Source organism: Neomonachus schauinslandi, chromosome 6 (assembly GCF_002201575.2).
Source record: "Neomonachus schauinslandi chromosome 6, ASM220157v2, whole genome shotgun sequence".
Lineage (NCBI taxonomy): Eukaryota > Metazoa > Chordata > Mammalia > Carnivora > Phocidae > Neomonachus > Neomonachus schauinslandi.
The window spans coordinates 75,138,928-75,160,838 of record NC_058408.1 but is presented as its reverse complement, the minus strand read 5'-3'; the positions used below and the strand labels follow the sequence as shown (position 1 = coordinate 75,160,838).

The 21,911-nt window shown below is 40.8% G+C and overlaps 1 protein-coding gene across 1 annotated transcript in view; it reads right to left on the bottom strand.

Annotated features, from left to right (window-relative positions):
• A1CF (APOBEC1 complementation factor) overlaps positions 1-16,625 on the bottom strand; it is an 83,361-nt gene extending 66,736 nt beyond the window's left edge. Inside the window, exon 1 of the mRNA XM_021696220.2 lies at positions 16,541-16,625. The gene's annotated coding sequence lies outside the window, so the exon portion shown is untranslated. The remainder of the gene's footprint in view (positions 1-16,540) is intronic.
• Between the last annotated feature and the right edge of the window lie 5,286 nt (positions 16,626-21,911).

Sequence of the window (21,911 nt, the reverse complement as noted above, 5' to 3'; positions counted from 1 at the left end):
AATGAATCATGGAACACTTCATCTAAAACTAATGATGTAATGTATGGGGATTAACATAAGAATAAATAAATTAATTAAAACAAACAAACAAAAAGAATACTGAAAATTACGACAAAAGTCCAGCTAAAGAGGCCAGGAACAGAACAAAGTAGATGTAATGAAATCAGAAGGAATCAAAAGTAAATCAGTAAGACAGAAAAATCTGTAGACTTGATAAATGTGAGAGCTGATTGAAAGACTGGTAAGTTAGCACCTCTGGCCACCTTGACAAAGTAAAAAGGAGAAATCTATTTTAAAAAACAGGTGGGAAAAATGGATATAACCACAGATGAGATACTCTTGACTCTTGATACTTTTATCAATATATTGACAAATACGGACGGATGCAATGATCAGTTACCTAGAAAACTCGAGGGTGAAATAAAAATTTGAATAAGCTAAGAACCACACATTTGTAATGAACTCACTGTCTTTCTTCCTAAATAACACAAGGTCTGGATGGTTTTATTGGGCAAGTTTTACAAATCATTTAAGAAACAAATAATTATTATATAAAGCTTTTGAAGCATACAAAATAATGGAAAACTTGTACTAAATCTGTCAATTTCATATATCTGATACAAAGCCAGACAAATATATCACAAAATAGAAAACTATAGACCCCAATATCACATATAAGTCTAGATATAAACTACAGCAAAGCTCAAAATACTAATATACAATAAACACAATGCATTTATCACCAAAATACAAAGATCATTCAATTTTAGGGATTCTGTTCATTTCAGTGACAAGGAAGAAAAAACACAATCATTCCAGTAAATTAAAACTGGCACTTAATAAAATTCAACACCCACTATTGGTTTAGGGGAAAAAAACCTTGTTAAGTTAGTAATAGAATAAAACATCTTTAAATTGATGAAGAACATTAGAAACACACAGCAAATATACTTAATAGGGAAGTACAGCAATCATTCATTCTCATTAAAGACAAATCAACTGTGCAGAACAATTAGAATAAAGGAATACTACAAGAACAGTAAAAACAAGTTTGTCATTGAAACAGAAATGGCAAATGAAACAAGAAGATCTGAACAATATGAACAAAACTCGTAAGAATAAACGTAATGTGAAGTATCCAAACTCTACAAAGAAAATGATAAAATTATATTGAAGGATGTAAGGCCTGGATACATGGAAGTGTCATTATTGAAAAGTATCTGTTCTTCCCATATTATTAATCTAAGGCAAACCAATTTAAATCTCAATAAAATTATTTTTAAATTTGACATATTGGGTCTAAAGTTCACCTGGCAGGAAAAACATTCAGGAAATAACCACAGCATGTACTGAGTGTATAACATTCCTGGGAACTGGACTCATTAAAAGTTAAAATTAAAACAGATGTAGGAATAGACAAATAGATTAATGGAAAGAAAAAAAGTCTAGACCTATACTTTTGTTTATGTTGGAGTTTGCCGATAGGTGTTATTTCAAAGGATAGATCACAGACACTTTGAGAAAAAAGCTGGCCTACCATATCACAGCATATACCAAAATTGTAAGTGGATTAATGAAAAAATCTTTAAAAACACTGTATAACTACTGGAAGAAAAGATGGGGGAACGGTTTTTTTTTTATTAAAAAAAATGTTTTTTTTAATAATCTTGTGATGCAGAAGGGCTTTCTAACCAGGCATATCAACCACCACAAATGAAAAGACTAACAGATTTGGGGCGCCTGGGTGGCACAGTCAGCTAAGCATCTGACTCTTGGTTTCAGCTCAGGTCATGATCTCAGGGTCATGAGATCCAGCCCCCATGGAGCCAGGTCTCAGGCTCTGTGCTCAGCAGGGAGTCTGCCTCGGATTCTCCCTCTCTCCTTCTCCCTCTGCTCCTCCTCCCCCATCACGCGCATGCTCTCTCAAATAAATCTTAAAAAAAATTATAAATATCTGTAATGGTACAATAAAAGTTAAAAGGAAGCCACTGACAGGAAGAAAATGATTGCTATTTTTATATAATAGACTAACAATCAGTATCTGTAATATACAAAGAGTACTTTTAGATCAATAATGAAAATTGATTGAATAATGATTTGCCCACATCAGTGGACAAATAAGCAAAGGGCACAAGCCGTCAATTCACAGAAAAAAAAGTTTGTAAACTTATTTAAATATAGTCATCAGATCAGAAAATGTAAGTTAAAACAAAAAACCCAAGATACCTTGGCTTTGCCTATTACATAGCAAAATTTGAAAAGATATCAAATAATAAACAGAGCTAATCTTTCCTGAACACTTATTATATGCTATATTCCAGAAACTTTAAACCAAATTCATTTAATCCTCATAAAAACTCAATGGGGTAGGTATTATCATTCATATGATGCAGGTAATAAATAAAGTGAAGGGGGTTGGTTAATGTGTCTGTCCAAGGTCACCCAGGTAACAAGTGGCAGACCCATAATTTGAATCCAGGTACTCGGGCCAGAGTCTGTGCTCCTCATTACTATATTCAAAAATAGGTGAATGGTGCAGAAGGAATAGGGAGATATCTATCCAGCTTCTCTTAAAGAGTTTCTGTGAGGAACCCCATGACACCATGAGGAAACTGATGAGGCGGTTACTGTGAGTTTGTGTCTTCTTCCATAGGGACAAATGGTTTTGGTCATCTAAAGCACTATGGTAACTTAGCCTCTTTGCTGGAAAGAAAATGAGCTGTTATCATCTGAGTAGTGCTGAGGGTAGACTGTGTGATGGTTCACCTGGACACATTCAGGACCGGACCCCTTGGACATGGTCCAAAATGGATACATGGTCATTGCCAGCTCTCTGCTCTGCACTTGGTCATACCCCCCTGAAACCTCATTCCTCATGCTCCTTGGCAGAATGTGGAGCCTTCAGAGAAGACCAGGTGATGTATCATTGGCAGGATGTGACTTGGATTCCATGTTAATTTCTATTCTTAAGTTTAAAGCATTGGTTCGTTCTTCTCCTTGACATTTAGCTCTTCTGGATTGTAGATAGCCAGAGAGGAGGGCGCCAGCTATGGGCCAGACACCTGATGTGGGGCATTGATGGCTAACCCACACAGGACTTCCAGTAGGCACCACACACAACAACTTTGGGGGTGGGGTCTTCTCTGTGTCCCTCTGCCTCCACCTTCAAATGTCCATAGAGTTCCTCTTTTCCTTTTCCTATCTCTTACTCTATTTATTTATTAAATTCTTTTTTTTTTTAAGATTTTTAAATTTATTTGAGAGAGAGAATGAGAGAGAGAGAGAGCACATGAGAGGGGGAGGGTCAGAGGGAGAAGCAGACTCCCTGCTGAGCAGGGAGCCCGATGCGGGACTCGATCCAGGGACTCCAGGATCATGACCTGAGCCGAAGGCAGTCGCTTAACCAACTGAGCCACCCAGGCGCCCATCTCTTACTCTCTTTAATCCTTGACTTTGTTCTCTCTCCTCCCTTGGTGACAGCCCTGACTAACGAGGTTGCTGATTCCACCTGAAAGGTATAGCCTACTTTTAAGACAAGGTGTTAACAGCTGTAGAGGAGCAATGCTGATAGATGCAATTTTGTCAAGAAATGGTGGTTTTTGCAAAGATGCTTTGGGCCAGGTGATACTTTTATGACTGTTTGTTGATGTTTAAATCTGTATACCATCTTAGGGGCGCCTGGGTGGCTCAGTCGTTAAGCATCTGCCTTCGGCTCAGGTCATGATCCCAGGGTCCTGGGATCGAGCCCCGCATCGGGCTGCCTGCTCCTCGGGAAGCCTGCTTCTCCCTCTCCCACTCCCCCTTCTTGTGTTCCCTCTCTCGCTGTCTCTCTGTCAATTAAATAAATAAATAAAATCTTAAAAAAAATCTATATACCATCTTATTTGGAGTCATTTGAAGTCCTAGATAGAGTAACTTAAAATAGCAAAACCTAAGACACTAGGGAAATTGCACTGTTGTAAAAATATCTATGGAGAAAATAAAACTATACCAGACAAAATTCCGTTGGAACTACTGACTTAAAGTTATCAGAAAAAAGGAACAAGCAGACGTATAATAGACAAATGACTGTATTGTAATTTTTGTGTGTGTCCTTGTCTGGGCAGATATGTATATACATACTTATCTACATACACACACTCGCCTGGACTAAATCTCAGCATCACAAACATGCAAGGAGTGAGAGGTGTGTCCTTCTAATTTTTTTCTTTTTATTTTTTTAAGTACTAATTCAAAATCAGGAATCAGATACAATCTCATTTGAAAAGAAAAAGTTACCCAAACTCTTGGGAGAGTTAAGCATGTCCATCTGGTGCACAGATCATCATTCTTGCAAAACAGTCCTGACACCTAGACATCCATTTTGTTTTGTTTGAGGGGAAGTTAATTTCAAATAGAATCATATATTTTCATTTAAAAACTGTATTTAAAACTGCATAATTTGTGTTCCAATGGGAATACCTCCCACTTTTTAGCATATTCTGAAGTAGATAGAATAGAGTAGGAACATTTGATCTGCTTCAAAAGACATTTCACATTTATTTGCTTAAAATGCCCTTTAAATTATCAACAAGAAACCATTAAATCCTTGGGATTTAGCTTGAAACTGTAAATTACACAAGGAAATGCAGGCGAGAAATCATTAACCTACACATGCTTTGTCAAAATAGAACTTTCAGATTTAACTGCAAGCATTCCTGGATTTTAGCAAGTCATATTCACTCTGTTAAATCTCCCCCTCCTGAATTTTTTTAGAAGATTTTATTTATTAGAGGGAACACGTGCGTGAGCACGAGTGGGGGTATGTGGGTGGGAGGGGCAGAAGGACAAGCAGACTCCCTGCTGAGTGGGGACCCACCCCCCCCACCCGCCACAAGCAGGGCTTGATCCCTGGACCCAGGGATTATGACCTGATCCAAAGGCAGACGCTTAACCAACTGAGCCACCCAGGCACCCCTTATCATGCTCCAAAAAACAACTTTACTGTAATCTTCTGCTCAGAGGATGTGTCCAGTTTGAATGAATTCCTTAATCGTGACTTGCCATAACTTGCTAAGCAGGGCCCTATCCTTAAAATATTGTACCACTATACAGCATACTCCAAACTGGCACTAAAAATAAAATCATTTAAGAATAGCTTTTGTCAAAACGAGCTGACAGCAGATAAGAGATGCAGGAGCTATGGAGAAAGAGCAGACTCCCTGCCTGGCTTTACATAATAATCACTTGCACTGGGGCAGCATCCTCCCCACCCTAGAGGGATTCAGATTCACCTGGTCTGGGAGAGGGGCCTGGAAATGGTTAGTTGTAAGCCTCCAAAGTGGTACTGATTGGCAGCTGAGTTGAGAACTGCTGAATGAAGCTCGAGTCTATATGTGTTAAATGTCAAAACAAAACAATGAACAGTAATTGAATTTATCCCACCTGCTAAAGAGACGGGATAGATATCATGTAAAGAACATTGTATTAAAGAGAAAAAAAAAGCCTATGAAAGAAAGGTAGACACTAGATGATAGGAGAAAAGGGGGGATGATTCCATATTTTCTCTAATAATTGTTTACATTTTCATCATTCCTAATGAATAAATGTTTTCCTAATGCTAGTGTTTAGAAATGCCAAAAAAAAAAAAAAATCACATTCTTACTAGCTTCTGGCTCAAGTGTGATTTGTTTTCAACTCTTTTTCTATGAGCACTGACCAGTAAGTTGTTTATATTCCCACTGTGACTTGCTGGGCCTCATTCCCATGCTTCTTTCCACAGTCTCCCTGGCTGAGACAAACTCAAGCTGCTCCCTCTGGGAGGATGTAGTTATATGGGTGTATATATGTCTGAACTCCCAAGCATGTGTGTGTGGACATGAATGTGTATATACACACGGGTGTGACCCAACTCCTGGCAGCTAGTGTTGGTAGCACGATATCACACGGGAGACCTCTCCATACACCCCTTTCCTTTTGTCGCTGGCTCTGACCCCACAAACTCCTTTCCAAATCCTTCAGCCTCAGCTCAGCTTGAATAAGATGATCAGAAACTCTGAAACACCCTCATAAGTGACCAGTTGTTGGTAACACTGCAGATCGAGAGATGAACACGTTTTTTTAATCCAAAAATAATTTGGGAAATCATTAACAGCAGGTGGAAACTGCATGTGTTGGAGGGTGGAGTGGGTGGTGGGGAAGAAATGCAGAGCTTTACAATCAGACAACTTATGAACTCTATACCCCATTAAGGTTCTACTCTGATGGCTAATTTTTTTTTTAAGATTTTATTTATTTATTTGAGACAGAGAGAATGAGAGAGAGAGAGCCATGAGAGGGGGGAGGGTCAGAGGGAGAAGCAGGTTCCCTGCCGAGCAGGGAGCCCGATGCGGGACTCGATCCAGGGACTCCAGGATCATGACCTGAGCCAAAGGCAGTCACTTAACCAACTGAGCCACCCAGGCGCCCCCTGATGGCTAATTTTATGTGTCAACTGGACGGGGCCACAGTGTGCTTAGACATTTGGCCAAATATTATTCTGGGTATGTCTGTAAATGTCTTTCTGGATGAGATTAAAGATAGACTGAGTAGGGCAAATTTTCTTCTCCAAATGTGGTTGGATCTCATCCAATCCACTGAAGACCAGAAGAGAACAAAAACGTTGAGTGAGAGAGAACTCTGCCTTCCCAGGGACATCCATCTTTTCTGGACTTTGGACTTTTACTGAAACACTGGCCCTTGCGTCTCATGCCTGCTGGCTTCAGGCTGGAAATACACATCGTCTGGCCTGGGTCTCCAGCTTGCCAACTTCAGGGTTTGGGGCTTCTCAGTCTCCATAATCATGCAAGCCAACCACTTACAATAAATCCCTTTAGATGGACAGATAGATATATCTGAGAGGTGCTAGTCACTAGTACTGGTATCTTACAGGTACTAGAACAATGACAACAACAGAACCATTTTTGTATATGTACTGATTGGAATACCAGTTCTGTTTCTCTGGAGAACCCTGGCTAATACGTATACATAAATGGCTTCAGGGTGGTCATGTGCCCAGTAACTGTAAGATCAGGCTACAGATGGCTGTTGTGTTCTCTTCACTTAGTAATGATACCCAACTCTTCCCACCATGTCCCACTCTCTTAAGGATCCCTGGGAAAGAGAATTGGCAGAGGTTAGAAATTCTAGGATGGCATAGCTTAAGAAGAACAGAATGTCTTTGCATCTATGTTTAATTTCTAAGTTGACTTACAAATTGGGAAAGTGGTAATCACAGCATGCCATGTAGATGTTTCTCAGTCTAAAAGCAGATGTTTATTCAATAGCCCTGGGACCAATTATTTGTGTGGCAGATTACAGGGGCTTGATGAGCTATGAGTGCTGTATTTCATTCATCCTTGGATTCGTGTTATTATGTCTCTTTTTTTCTAGTGGAGATTGTCCTTTTGAACTTAATTGCTGCATCTGGTCTCCTCAGACCAATTTGGAAAAATTAGGTTGAACACTCAATTCTCACCAAGACTGCCAACCACTAATTAATAAAATATGTTTGATCCTTGAGTGGAGCTTACAAAAATCCAGCTATCTAAAGCTCTATAGTACAGTACCCCTGAGGTGATCTGACACTCATAATGAAAGGCAGCCTTATGTTCCCTTTCAAGAAACTGGATTATGGAAGTTCTGATTTTATGCTAATTTTCATGCCTTGGCATAAATTGTCCTTATAAGTTCTTTCTCTTTATGTCTAGTCTGCCACTGAGTTCTGATACTTTGCCTTTCTTTTGAATTCCCACAGCCATTAATTATCATGTATGCAACCATCATTTCATACCTGGATTGTTGTCTTACCTTGACCTCTGGCCTTTTTTTCTAACTCTAACATCCTCTGCGTAACACTCGTTAATTTTCTTGACCATTTTATTATGTTACTTTCTATTCGAAGACTTTCCATGGCTCCATATTCTACAACCCTGTCAACCAATGTCATCACCTATCAAACGTACCCAACTTTATATCAACTTCCAGTGGATAGCTTCTCTCTACTCAGACTAGTCCAGAAGCCTAAGAATCAGGAGAAGAAGGGAGATGGGGACTCTAGAGGACAGAGGTAGAAGTGAAGACAGCCTGGGTGGTGGGGGAGTTGAGTATGGATGGGATGCTGAATGCATGATGGAGTGTCCTTGCTTTATTACGAAGTCAGCACAGAACGCTAACAGGTTCACCTGTGCACTTTAGGAAGGCGATGCCTTGAGTGTTGCTGAGAATATATAGAGGCAGAAGGACTAGTGTAGGGACAGGTGAGAAAATGAAGAGAGGGAGGACCATCCCCTGCCCAAGGACAGGCACTCATCTTTTTATTTCCAGCCCCTCCACCGAGCCCGGCACTTAGTAGACACTTCATCATACATATTTGCTGGACTGAGTGGACATTTCATACAGCCTCTCTGACTACTCCAGGCTTGGTTCTCTCTGTCCTAATTTTCTAGTGTCACCACATGATAAAACACACAGTATTTTGCCCTTTGTTGTTCATTCTTGATTTCCAAGTGGGGAGGGTGGCCCAGTAGACATACCATGGGATCATGGATTCAGACTGACTCAGATTCCAATGTTGAAGCTCTACCCTTAAGAACTTCATAAACTTGGATCAAGTTGTTTACCCAGATCCCAGCTTCTTCTTTTTGAAATTAGGGATCATGATGCCTGCCTCATAGTGTTGCCATAGTAATACAAAGAGATATGACAAGTACATAGCACAGAGTAGGATATAGGGCACTCAGTGCTGTTTTTCTTGGCCTCTTCTACCTCCTGTCCTGCTCTCCCCAGTTAGGTGGCTCTGTTATTCAGCAAACAATAGGGTGAATCTGTTATATGCAGAGCAATGTGTTAGGTCTGTGCATTGAAAAAGAAATAGGATACCTTTTTTGCCTTTCAGGAACCCTCAATGTAGCATAGTAAATAGAATTGATTTTCCAGCGAAGTAAGAGAGTTTGGAGAAGGAAGGGAGAGGTTAAATATCCTAAGACTGCGATGGGGCCCTTGGGGAACCCTTCATGGGCCCATTGAAGTTAGGGACAAAAGTGCAATACATCTTTGTATCTAACACAGCGTCTAGAATAATGCTGAACTCGAGCAAGGGGTCCCTCAGTCAGTCCTGGTGGACAGATTAATGCGGTAATCCCAAGGGATCTCCTTCCTGCCCTTCCATCCAGCCACTCCCCTTGAGGTAGACTCCAATTCCCAACCCCTTCCTCCTCAGGCCTGATGCTCCACTTTGCCCCTCCCCCCATAATTTTCTCTTCTGAGGTCTGCTGTCCTGCTTGTGCAGGGGACTGATTTGGGGACAGGTTGTATTATCTCATGCCTGCGTTTTTGTCATGCTAATAATCCTGCTATTCTTCAATCTGCATCTTTGTAAGTGGCTTCGAGTCCTGATGGGTTCTTTGTTGTAATCATGAAAATAACACAGGCCAAGAGGCTTGCCCTCTGGTGTGAAGATCCAGATTTCTATTCTGCTACCTTGCTAATGACCCAGGTTCCTTCTAATCATTTTATACTGACTTAGTTAGGAGCCCCTGCCTGTGATGGAGAACATCTCTGTCTCGGAAAAACTGCAACAGTGTCAGAGAGAAATTGTCCATAACTTGCTCCACGGGCCAGTGCAGGGGAGAGTTATTTCTCAGCCACCTGACCTCCAATTTTCTACATGTTCACCTCATAGCCTCTCTCTGTTTCTAGCCATGTTCTTCTAGGAAAGCAACACAGGAATGAGATGACTGTTAGAGCTGCATTAGCTAAGGTTTGTGCACACTTGCGTGCTATTGTTCTAAGCACTTTATGTATAATTTCTGATCCAATGCACAAAGTAACCTTGATTTTATGGAAGAGGAAACAGGCTCAGAGAAGTTCAATAATTTGCTGAAGGTCACATAGCTAGGAAGTGGTGGGGCCAGGATTCAAGCCCAGGCATTCTGGGTCTGGACCCTCCTTCTTTAGCAGTGCAAATGTCTTCTCTTTACCATATGCCATGCTATGAATCCATCCTTTAGATCACTGTGCTTTAGGGGATCCTTTGCAATACTGAGATACTAAATTATAGGAAGTATTTGACATTATAGCTTGTTTTGAAAGGCAAGTGAGAATAAGAGTTTCTAGACTTTATAGGTTTTTCTCCTGTCTTAAAATATCCTAAAGCGCCAGGTACTAGCATTCTTGGATGATTCCAATTCTGGCCAGTGCACCTGTCTTAACTACCTGTTCTATAGTGAGGGAGAAACATGGAGGAATCTGGTAATTGTGATGCTCAAATATCTTTAATAATCATTCAAAATTAATAAGTAAATTCTTCCTCAAAGATCAGACAAATAGCGGTCATTCAAATACCTTAAATTTTCTTCTTGTTCCCTAGAACACCTCTATCCTTGGCCATTTCTCTTCTCCCTCTTCTCTTCCCTACCATCACAACTTACATGTCCTAAATGCTCTTCTTGGAATGGCTTTGCCAGGCTAGTTAATTTGCTAAGTGATTTTAGGCTAATGTGTTCCTGAATGTCAGTACTTCAAAGTGTCCCTATCACTCATACCCTGTCTCCCAACTAATGTGTATGTTAACAAGGAACTTCTGGAAGCATACTCTTATTATCCTAAATGAATAATTCCATTGAGGCCAGTGGAGCTGCTATTTGGGAACATCTGGGTCTCCATTTAAAGCTCCAAATTAGGGCAGTTTAAATATGGGACTCCCTGAGCATTTATAGACCTAGCAGCCCAATTTTTCTTTCCCTGGGGGAAAAGGGTGTGGCCTCCAGGTGCGAGGTGCTGTGTCTTCAGACCCTAGCAGAATTTAGGTGTTAGGAAGCCAAGTCATTCAGGGCAATTACTGAGGGCTGGGGGTCTACACTTGGGTTCTTACCCTAACAAAAAAAAAAACTGTCTTTTATCCTTGGGAAACTCATTTAGCTCTTCTCTGTCCAATAAAGGACCTCAAAATTTAGTTCCAGTTCCAAGATTCAGTGCTTCTCTATGCTCTATTCACACCCTGTCTGCAGAGCGGTATGTGCCAGACTGTTGGTGTTCACTCCTGTCTCCGCCACTTTTTAGCCATGTGACCGTGTGCAAGTTTCTCCATGGTCCTAAGACTTGACCTCTTTATAGCAATAGCACCCACTCCACAGAACCCCACAGGGTTGAAGGAGTGAAGCTCCAAGCCCTGCTGTGGCAGGAGCTATGTCAGCACGGAAGAGCTATTACTCATTTCATTATCATCATCATCATCATAGGGTGCTGATTCTAACCAGTGGGCAGTCACTGCCTGCATTGTGAGGCACTGCGGGGTGTCTTCAGGCAAGAGGATTCCTGACCTGGTCATTTCCATGTGCCAACACAGACTTCCGCTGCATGGTACTAGCATCTGACCTCTGACTGCCACGGAAAGTAACCAGAGGGATTAGGGTTTAAACAAATCTAAGAAGCCAATTAACTTCATGCAGAAGCCCCGAGCTGGAAAGATGAGCACTAAACGCAATCCTAACAGAAAAGCTGGATAGAAGAATGTAAAGGTGAATTGAGAGGAAGGAAAGAAAATTGCCTTGATACCCAAAACCCTGCAAACGCCCAGCCAGTGTTCCGGGAGATAGTCCAGCATCCCTCCCTTCACTTCTTTCACGTGCCATGCTCGAAATCTTTGTAGGATCCTTTCCTTCTGGGATTCCTATGGGGCGAGTTTTCCTCTCACCTTCCACGGGGATTCTCATCCTCCCTTTCTAGTTTTGTTTTTTTAAGATTTTATCATTTATTTGACAGAGAGAGACACAGCAAGAGAGGGAACACAAGCAGGGGGAGTGGGAGAGGGAGAAGCAGGCTTCCCGCTGAGCAGGGAGCCCGATGCGGGGCTTGATCCCAAGACCCTGGGGTCATGATCTGAGCTGAAGGCACACGCTTAACAACTGAGCCACCCAGGCACCCTCTCTCTTCCTAGTTTCATCTAACCTCTTAGTTACTCATCACTGGGGCAGTTATGTCCAGTACAGTAGGTGAAACTCCCTACGTAATCCGCCCTCTGCTGCGTGAGCCCAGCTGGGCTTCTAGACTCTGCGTGAGCATCTTGCGGTTAAGAGCTTTGCACAACTGGAATGAGCCATAATGACTGAGCTACCTTGAAGAAAGTAGGCATGCTGAATTGACCATGAAGAAATTTGGCATTAAAAAAGTCTAGGGGCACCTGAGTGGTGCAGTCGGTTAAGTGTCTGACTTTTGATTTTGGCTCAGGTCATGATCTCAGGGTCAGGAGATTGAGCCCTGCGTTGGGCTCTGCACTCAATGCGGAGTCTGCTTCAGATCCTCCCTCTGCCTCTCCTGCTCATGCTCTTTCTCTCTCAAATAAATAAATCTTTTTTAAAAAGTCTAGATGCTTCTGTCTAAAATGCTTTGTAAACTAGAATATCCTATAGAAATAAGGTATTAACAGTAGTTAATTCTCCTGTGTTAAGTGTAGTGTTCTTTGAATCAGTTGGGCATCCCCCAAACAATGATCATTTTTAACTACTGGAAGAAGGGGAGACATTACTACATCACTGAAATTGGGATTTTATAGAACTGCAAACCAGTTTGCTCACTTAGTCGTTCCATCTGGCCAGATTGTCATGTGCAAATTCTCTTAGCCATATTGTTCCTGGGGGCAGAACACTGTGCATACCCTTGCAGACTAGAGGGGGTTATCTTAGTCCATATTATGCCCTTCCTCCTACTATTACCAGGGACGGAGCCCTACTGGAAGAAACAAACCTGGAAAATATTTTCCACATGGTCGCTAATACCCTACATAGATAAAATTGCACATACATATCCGTATAAGGAAAAAAAGAAGCTAAGTTTATTTTTAAAAAAATCAAATTAGGGAGCTCAAAGTACCAGCATATTTTAGTCAAGGCAGCCATGATTATAAAAGGAAATATTTAAATTTTTGGTTTGGATGAATCAAAAATATTCAACACAAAAACCTTAATTTATTAAGTTAAAGATTCTACATAGTTCTTAAGACTGAGATTCTGGTTGGATTGAGTTGGATGCACTCCAATGGTAGATCAGCTCTCCTGATCCAATCAGCAGGAATCATTGGTTAAGAACTTCCTGCATCTTACAGTATCTGCCAAGAAGCAGATGGTGTTTAGATTTCTAATAGGTAATGTCACTGCAATGGTGCTTCTCCTTTTCCAGATGCTTTCCCCGGGGGGCGTTGGAACTGTTAGAACTGCACTTTACAGGAGCCTGGTTACTGTTTCCATGAATAAGATCAAATGGTGTTTATCCTCCATCGATCAGTACCGTCTTGTTTAAACTGATTGAGTCATTTAGAGACACATCAGGTAATGACAACAATTGTGCAACAGTACCCAGCGTACTCCCCAGCTTGCTGAGGGATGACAGGATTTTAAAAGACAGTTATTGAAACAGATTTGTGACATCGACTGGCTGTGTGATGAAATGAACAGCCACCACCGCAGGCTGCCCCATGGGTTTCAGAGAAAAGGGCATTGGGCATTTAGCTAAGAGTTTCCTTGAGCAACATTCTCTAAAATAAAAGCATACTATGTTTTGTTGTTGTTGCTGCTGTCTTTTTAGAATAAAAGAAAATAAGAGGTTTTGTCTTTTTGTCTGGATAAATAGAATACGTTTACTCCTGTGACTAATCAGGACTGTATTATTTGCGTGTAGTTTTTGATTTACTATATCAGTGGAGTTTTTTTTTTATTATTATTGTATCAGTAGAGTTTTGACAAAGAGCAGCTAATGGGTAAGTTTGGAAAGTTTCAGGATATTTTTTTGGAGATGATTACAAATAGAGAAATGGGAAGGGGAAGAGAATTTTGCCGAATTCCTGCCAAGTGCCAGGGATGATGCTTTAACTAATTTGCTATGTCATCTCATTTAATCTTCACTGAATTCTGCAGGGTGGATTCATGGCACACTCGAGGAATCTGAGATTCAGGGAAGTTAAGTAGTGTGCCTGAGGCCACACAGCTCAGGAGTTTGGGAACCTGCCTTTCAGCCACGCTCTGTCAGGAGATGAGTCTGGTGTTCTTTCTAGAATTAATCTGGAAAGTCTCTGAGAGAGGCATGGTCCTGTTTGATGGAAGACAGCTAAGCCATCAGGTCCCTCAGATGTTTTCAGTTGTGGTGATTTCAGTTGGTTCTGGTTTTATGAATGCTGGATGGGAGCTCTAAAAGGGATTTTTTCTTTCTTAAACTGTGTTCTGAGGAATCCCGTTTCAGACACATGTTAATAGATGTTCCTGGAAGATGTTCTGTTATAAATGAAGCTGAGGAAATGAAACATCTCAGTCCTAGATGCTTAGAAGTGCATACATTTACACACACAGTAAATCCTCAGTCCCTGTGAGGACAGTTACGATGGTGACATGTGTGGGCTCCGGAGTCAGACCACCTGGCTGGGGAATCTGGCTCTTTGCTTCCCAACTGGGTGATGTGGAGCCTTCTAGGTAACTAATCCCTGCTCAATTTTCTCATTAGTAAAATGTTATAATAGTATCTACCTCATAGGACTGGTTTAAGAATAATATAGATGAATGCATGGAAAGTGCTCAGGACTACACTTGGCCATATAATGCTCAATCAACATCTGTCATTGTTAGTATTGTCCACCTAATAACAAGACCTGCTTTAAAGTGTCTACCTTTCCTCAACTTGACAACAGGGTCACCTTTTTTGAGCCACATTATTAATGTCCACTGAATAAAGTGTAAGAAATGTCATATTTGAAATGACACAAAACAACTTGGTATTATTAGCCCAGTTAAAAATAATAAATAAATATTCAGCATTTTTCCTATCCATCCTGTCAATTCATATTTGCCCACTAAGGTTTTTTTTTTGTTTTTTATTAAAAAAAATTTTTTTTTAAGATTTTATTTATTTGCGAGAGAGAGAATGAGAGACAGAGAGCATGAGAGGGAGGAGGGTCAGAGGGAGAAGCAGACTCCCTGCCGAGCAGGGAGCCTGATGTGGGACTTGATGCTGGGACTCCAGGATCATGACCTGAGCCGAAGGCAGTCGCTTAACCATCTGAGCCACCCAGGCGCCCTGCCCACTAAGTTTTTTTTTTTCCTTTCTTTTTCCCAATTCCCTTCCCCCTTCCCTTACACATGACAAATAATAAATTGGAACAGCAAAATGTGAGAATTGTCTCAAATGGGCAGTATCAATATAATTCCAGAAAATATGGCCCTGAAATATGAACCAATAAGTCATTTGTCTATTATTCTGTATTTAGCAGGGGAAGGCCTTGGCCCTTTAACAAGTAAATGCTCTTATTCTAGTAAGCACTGTTATCTCCGGACTTATGTTCCTACTGTATATGCCTCAGCACATTATCATAAAGGATATTTCAGACCAGACCAACACACCTTTGAAGCTTCTAAATTCTAACAAAAGTTGAGCTTGTCAGTGTATATTTTGCAAAACACTAAACCTGCACAGTGCACAAATAATACTGTTTTCCTCACCTTCTTGAAGATACACAATACACATCTGAACAGTCCTACCGTAAATACACTTGTTTAACTTTGAGCCCATTCTCCTTGGAATTCGTTTTCATAATCATGGAACAAAAGTATTTCAATCAGAGTTTAAGAGATTTTTGGTAGGAATGGATGTTCCTGTTAAGTGCTCTGACACCTTCCTTAAGATACAGTCGTAGCGTATTTTGGTTGTGAATCATCTTTCTGGAGTGAACAAAATGATCATGTGAAAAATATATCCACAGCAGCACGGTTGCCCAAACCAACCCAAGAAAAAGATCTAATAATTAGCTATCCCCAAGGTTGAGATTTAACACATTCAAAGCCAGTCATTTTCCATGTCTGTTTTTGTTTTCTTTTCTTTTTTTCTTTGCTAGAATGAAAAGTGAATAGCTTAAGGCATTCCTTTGGTGAGTAGGATCCTGGGAAATGAAATAGCAAGAATTCACCAAGGTGATTTTGGGTGGGTTTATTTTCTGTGGGCTTTTGTGTTTTAGATTTTGGTTTCGGGTGGTTGCGAAGGACAAAGGTGAGGGAAGGAGAGAGTTGAAAATATGAAATCTAAGGTATGATAGGAATTACGACCTACACAGAGAAGTCAGAATCTGCCAGTGATGTTAATGCTTTTCCTCTTTTAATTACATTTTTTATGTTTCCAGGGGGTCCTAGGACCAGGATACAGTCAACCACAATGCTCCCAGCTATCTGGCCATTGCTAAATAAACTTCTCAGAAACATTAGCCCTGCTCTTGAACCCAAGGCGGTAAATCTACTCTTTAGCCCCAGAAATTGATCACATCAAGAAGCCGAAGATGGCTGCCATTTCATTCTGAGATTATATGATTCTTCCAATATATTCTCTTGTTTTCAGGTTGCTCCATTAGTATAAAAACCAGCCAGAAAGTGCCCTGCATTAGGCTCTCTAATAGAAGAGGATAGAAGCTCTTCTCATTGCATTCCCACTGAGCCACACTGCACAGTTTCACAGAGTTGAAGCAAGAAAAAGCAAAACACATGGACTGTACCTGAGTGATCAGAGATCCCCACCCGGAAAAGGTTTCCTTGATTATGGAGAATTCAACGTGTCACTCTGGTTATGCTCTAATCAACATATCAAACTCCAAAGGTTCAGTGGCTTTAGGTTTGGTTTACAATTCCTGAAAGTTAAACTTTAACTCGCTCTGTCCCTCTCATCCATACAGCCCTTTGACCAGATAACTGGGTCACTACAGCCCGCAGAATCTACAAAACAGCCAGTCTCCTTTGTTTACAACATTAAAATATATTTTGCCTTAAAAACAGTTGATGTGAATAATGCTTTTGAAGCTGTTTTTGTGAGTTATGTATTTAAAAAGCAGAACTCGCTGCAGTTTGGGTAACTATGCTTTTATTTATGTGAGCTTCCCTGTTTTCTGTTCCATCAAAGGGATATGAAGGCTAAGGTAAATTTGGGAGAGTCTTTCTTTCTTCCTTTTTTTTCATGCTTTTTTATATCACTGTATTGCATGGAGTAAAGTGTGGAGTTTCAGGTCAAGTATGCAGATAAATGCTGGCTTATAAAAATGAAATACCCAAAGCATTTATGTAACCAAGTAAATAGGGTCGGATTGTGGTGGGGAAACAGGCTTCTTTTTTATGCAAGCTGCTCCTACGGATTTTAAGAGGGCCCATTACTGTGAAAGCGTAACTGTCAGCTGTGGACTGGGTTACGGGAGATCCGAAGCTTGAAGTTCATGGCTTGAAACCTCAGTGGTAACTGTGTTTCTTGAAGAATAAAGGAAGTGACATTTTCAAAGATCTAACCTCGAGATTCTAAGTTCTCTGGTAAGAGCTCTAGTGTGTGGAGGAAATTCTTAAAGGTATAAAGCCCACCTAAAAAAAAATTTAAAAACTCAAAGCCCTCCCAATTTTGAGGACATTTTGGCTTAAGGGTTTAGAAGCCACCAGCCCCCTAGAATTAGAGGCTACCCTCACTTGGTTTCAGTTCAAATAAGAGGAGTCTGATTTTCTAGGAGCCAACTATTAACAGAAGCACATGGGCCACAGGAAAGTGCAGAATGAACAATCCTTCCAGAATATGGACGTAGAGGAAGAGGCGTCAAACACGCACGTGGGAATCTAAAATGCTGGATGTAAAGCTTGTTGCCGGAATGTTTGTTCTGCTTCCAGTTTTCAGTTCTCAGACTCGTGGAAGCCTTGATTTGCTTCCGCTTCTCCCAAATCGATGCGTGACCAGGGGTGACAGAACACGCGCTATGCCTTGGAGTTGTGCCCTGGGAGTGAGCTCTACGGGGTGGGGGGGGAGGACTCAAGCTCCTTGTAGCTACACTGCTGCATGAAGGACACACCCCTGGTCAAGCCCCTGGGACCGGACCCCCCACTGAGTAGTTTCCCTGGTTGTTCTGGAGAAAGCTCAGCCTGGGCTCCAACAGTTCCCACATGGATGGGGAATCCTGACCTTGACTTTGCCTGGTCCTGCAGAGAATGGTTGATATTTTAAAACTGTCCGTCCTGGGAGGGTTTTCTTTGTCATGTTGCGAGGTAGGTGCCAGATGGTGAGAAGTAGAGATGAGGAGAAAAGCCCGGGATTTTAGGTGTCTGGTGGAAACAGAAAAACGCAACAGGTAAAAGTAGGCATTTATTAACTAGTTAATAAAAAGAACTGGTTTCTTGTTTGAGGGGTCCTGGCGTTCAACAAGATAGGGCTGTACTCATGTTAAACCAAAGTGTTTGAAAATAAGTTAAAATAGCCCTAAAGCCTGATAATTAAATGGGACAATTGACATATGAATCATAAGAGCAAAGACAGTAATGCCTTTGGTGTCATTAGGATATTGCTGGAAAGTTGTTTATTTTCTAAATCCTCTCTTTTTGCAGTGATAGGGATATAATAGTCCACAGTAAACAGGGAAATAATGAACAATCTCTCTTTCTGGAGGGTACTTAAGGGGACAGTCTGTGGCACGGGGACAAGGGGAAATCACCCCATGACCCTGATCCCATCAGTCCAGTCAAGGGAAATAACTGTACCCAGAATGGCTGGGGTTAGCCCTTCTGGGGCCCCATTCTCCAGGGAGGGACAAAGCCATAATCAGTCAACCGTTATCCAATGCAAACAAAAACAAATCATTTTAAGTAGTAGCTGGTAAGTATTTTTTCATTTGTCTGTTCTATAAATGATCACCGAGGACCTACTATCTGCTGAGCATTGTGTTAGATGAGTGGTTATTTCAAATGAGGGTTGAATCTATTAGCAGGCTGTAAACTCAATAAACTGAGTTGTAGCCAACATTTTTAAAACAGAGTAGAAATTATCAAGTGAATTGCATGCAGAAGGGGCATGTTCATGAAACTTTTCTGTTTTGTGTGTGTGTGTACTGGTTATGATCTAAAATTTATTGTGAAGCACAATTTTAAAAGCTTCAAAATAATACGTTAGTCTTCGGGGATTCAGGAGTTGACAAACTGGATGCAGAAAATACACATTAAGCAAATACTCCCCAAAATACTTAATTAAATAGAGTTGGAATTAAGTATTACAAAAGAGGAGTACAGGATGCTAAACAAACCTTTCAACATAGGGACCTAAGCTAGTGTGGACCTGGGAGGGAGTTGAGGAAACTTCCAGAACATCCGAGACCTGAAGGGGGTAGGCGCGAAGGTGGACATTACTGCAGGTAGAAATAGCACAGTGTGAATGACTTTGGCACATTCAGATAACTGATAGAAGGCCAGGTGTAAGGGGCAAGTGAGGGAAAGACACTGGATCCACAGACTTCGAGTGCTGTCCCCAGGCAATGGGAAGTCACTGGAAGGATTTTAAGAAAGCGAACCACATGATCTACTTGTATATTTTGGCTGTAAGGTTGAGAATAAATTGTTGTGGGATAACATTGCCTACCTCTTTCCTTTTTAAAAAATCAATATGTGCTTGTCTTAGAGTCATTTATTCACATATATATTCAAATAAAAGTTAGAAATTTGGATTTGAGGCAGGTGAAGTATTTGACAGACCAGTTAGAGAGGTGGCAAGTAATGGTGGTTGAGATTAGGGTGGTGGAACTGGAGCAAGAAAGAATGGATGAAGGAAGAAATATGCAGAGTGGTCCATAGTGAAAGCTCATTAAATGCTAGTTATCAGCAATCATTTGCATGTGAATTATTTGGCTTATGGATTTTAACTAATCTTGCCTTAAATATCCAACTGACTTTGCCACCCTGCAGAGCTGGAATTTTTGGGTAAAAAGCACTGATTATTTATTGATGGTTTAGGTAAAACATAAAGCTTTAAAAAACTTCAAATGTAATTAAAAACCAAAGAGTACCAATAGCAAGAAGTTTCCCTCCTAGCCAAAATCCTCCCTCTCCTACCTCAAAAAAAGATTTCTTCACTGTTCTCAATTTCTTAAGAGTTCAAAATACATTTTGGGTATTTAATGGGGGTATTTAATGAATTGGAATGGAGTATTCTTAAAAATGAAAGGGCCATGCCAGACACACTACATAGGGCAAACGTCTAATTCTCTCTTCTTGTCTATGGTGTAGAAAGAACTCTGAGCCAGGAGCTGGGACTTGGGGAATCCAGTGCTAACGTTATCATTTATGAGGGGTATCACTTATGAGCTATCACACAGGAGTAACCTCGAGCAAGTTTCTGCCCCTTGTGTGAGTCTCAGTGTCCTTGCCTTTGATGAGGACAACATCTCCCCCGTGGTTATGGAGGGGGTCAAATGAATTGGCATATGTGAAAGTGATTTGAAAATACTAGGGTACTATCAGAGCGCAGAGTGGAATAATTACAGAGCAAATTAAACCTACATCCTCAAGGCTATGTCAGTGCTGAGTTTGAATCTGTGAAATAAGAACTTCGAGGAGGTAAGCCTGCTCTTTCAGAGGTGCCCAGCGTTTTAAATCCGAAAGCTTGGTGCTGCTCTTAATCCCTCTAAGACTTGGGAAGAGAGCAGAATTTGATCTACAAGGTTAGAATCCGTCTGTTCTCTGCTATCACATTTCAGGATTTTAGACTTGTGAAACGCATTGGTTTTGTAACTAGAGCCATCTAGTGTTGAATTGATTAAAACATGCACATGTGCACATGTGCGTGCGTGCACGCACACGCACATGCGCACACACGCTCCTTTGCTTTGTGCTCTAGGAAATAGCATTTGGTTCTCCTGACACCTTTGAATAGTGTTTTCAATATGACCTAATTGTAGGTCATATTACAGTTAGCCTGGTGATGGGTATTAAAGAGGGCACGTTCTGCATGGAGCACTGGGTGTTATGCACAAACAATGACTTGAGGATTTATCTAGTCCAGATTCCCTCTAAAAATCATGACAGCACGTGGGACACGCCACACTCTGTCCTTTAAACATCAGTGGAGTATCTTCCTCTTCTCGGTCCCTGTTCTTTCTCATAGTCATTCTTGGGTTTGGTGAATGATCTTGAAATTAGAGTTTCCAGATGTTGCATCATTTTATTTTTTTAAGCAATATTATTAGTTCAGCCCCAAAGCAAAAGCAAATACTGGTTTTTGTAAAAGAACAATTTTAGGAAAAAAAACCCGGTACCAATCTGGTATTTTCCTTTATTAATATTAGAGAACACCAGTCATTGGGTCTTTAATCTGTTTAATTTGCTGTGCTCTATTTTCTTTACTGTAAAGAAAAACTTCCCACAGAAAAATCTCTCCTAGCTTTCAGATAATTTCTTCAGAAGGGTTATCACAATCTCTCTCTCTCTCTCTTTTTAAAGTAGACTCCACACCCGGGATAGAGCCCAACATGGGGCTTGAACTCATGACCCTGAGATTAAGACTGGACTTAGCTGAGATCAAGGGTCTTAACCGACTGAGCCACCCAGGTGCCCCAGATCATCTCTTTTTTTAATGATCATGTCATTATCTATTTCTTTGGGTTTACTTTACTTTTGATTTAGATTTACTTAAAAACACATAAACATCTGTGTGTGCATGTGAACCACACACACACACACACACACACACACACACACCAGGCCTAACCATAATCTTTCCCCCCTTTTCACACAAGTACACTACTCCTCATGCTCAACTGATATTTTGAATTCTTCAGGTTAACGAAGGACCTGAGAAGTTATATGTGGCATTATATAGGGCATCTTGAATTTTTTTGCAATAAAACCACCTCTGGCTAAAGATGGCCATCGACAGATGAATGGATCAAGAAGATGTGGTGTATATATATATATATATATATATATATATATATATATATATATATATAATAGAATATTATGCAGCCATCAAAAGGAATGAGATCTTGCCATTTGCAACGACGTGGATGGAACTGGAGGGTGTTAGGCTGAGCGAAATAAGTCAATCAGAGAAAGACATGTATCAAATGACCTCACTGA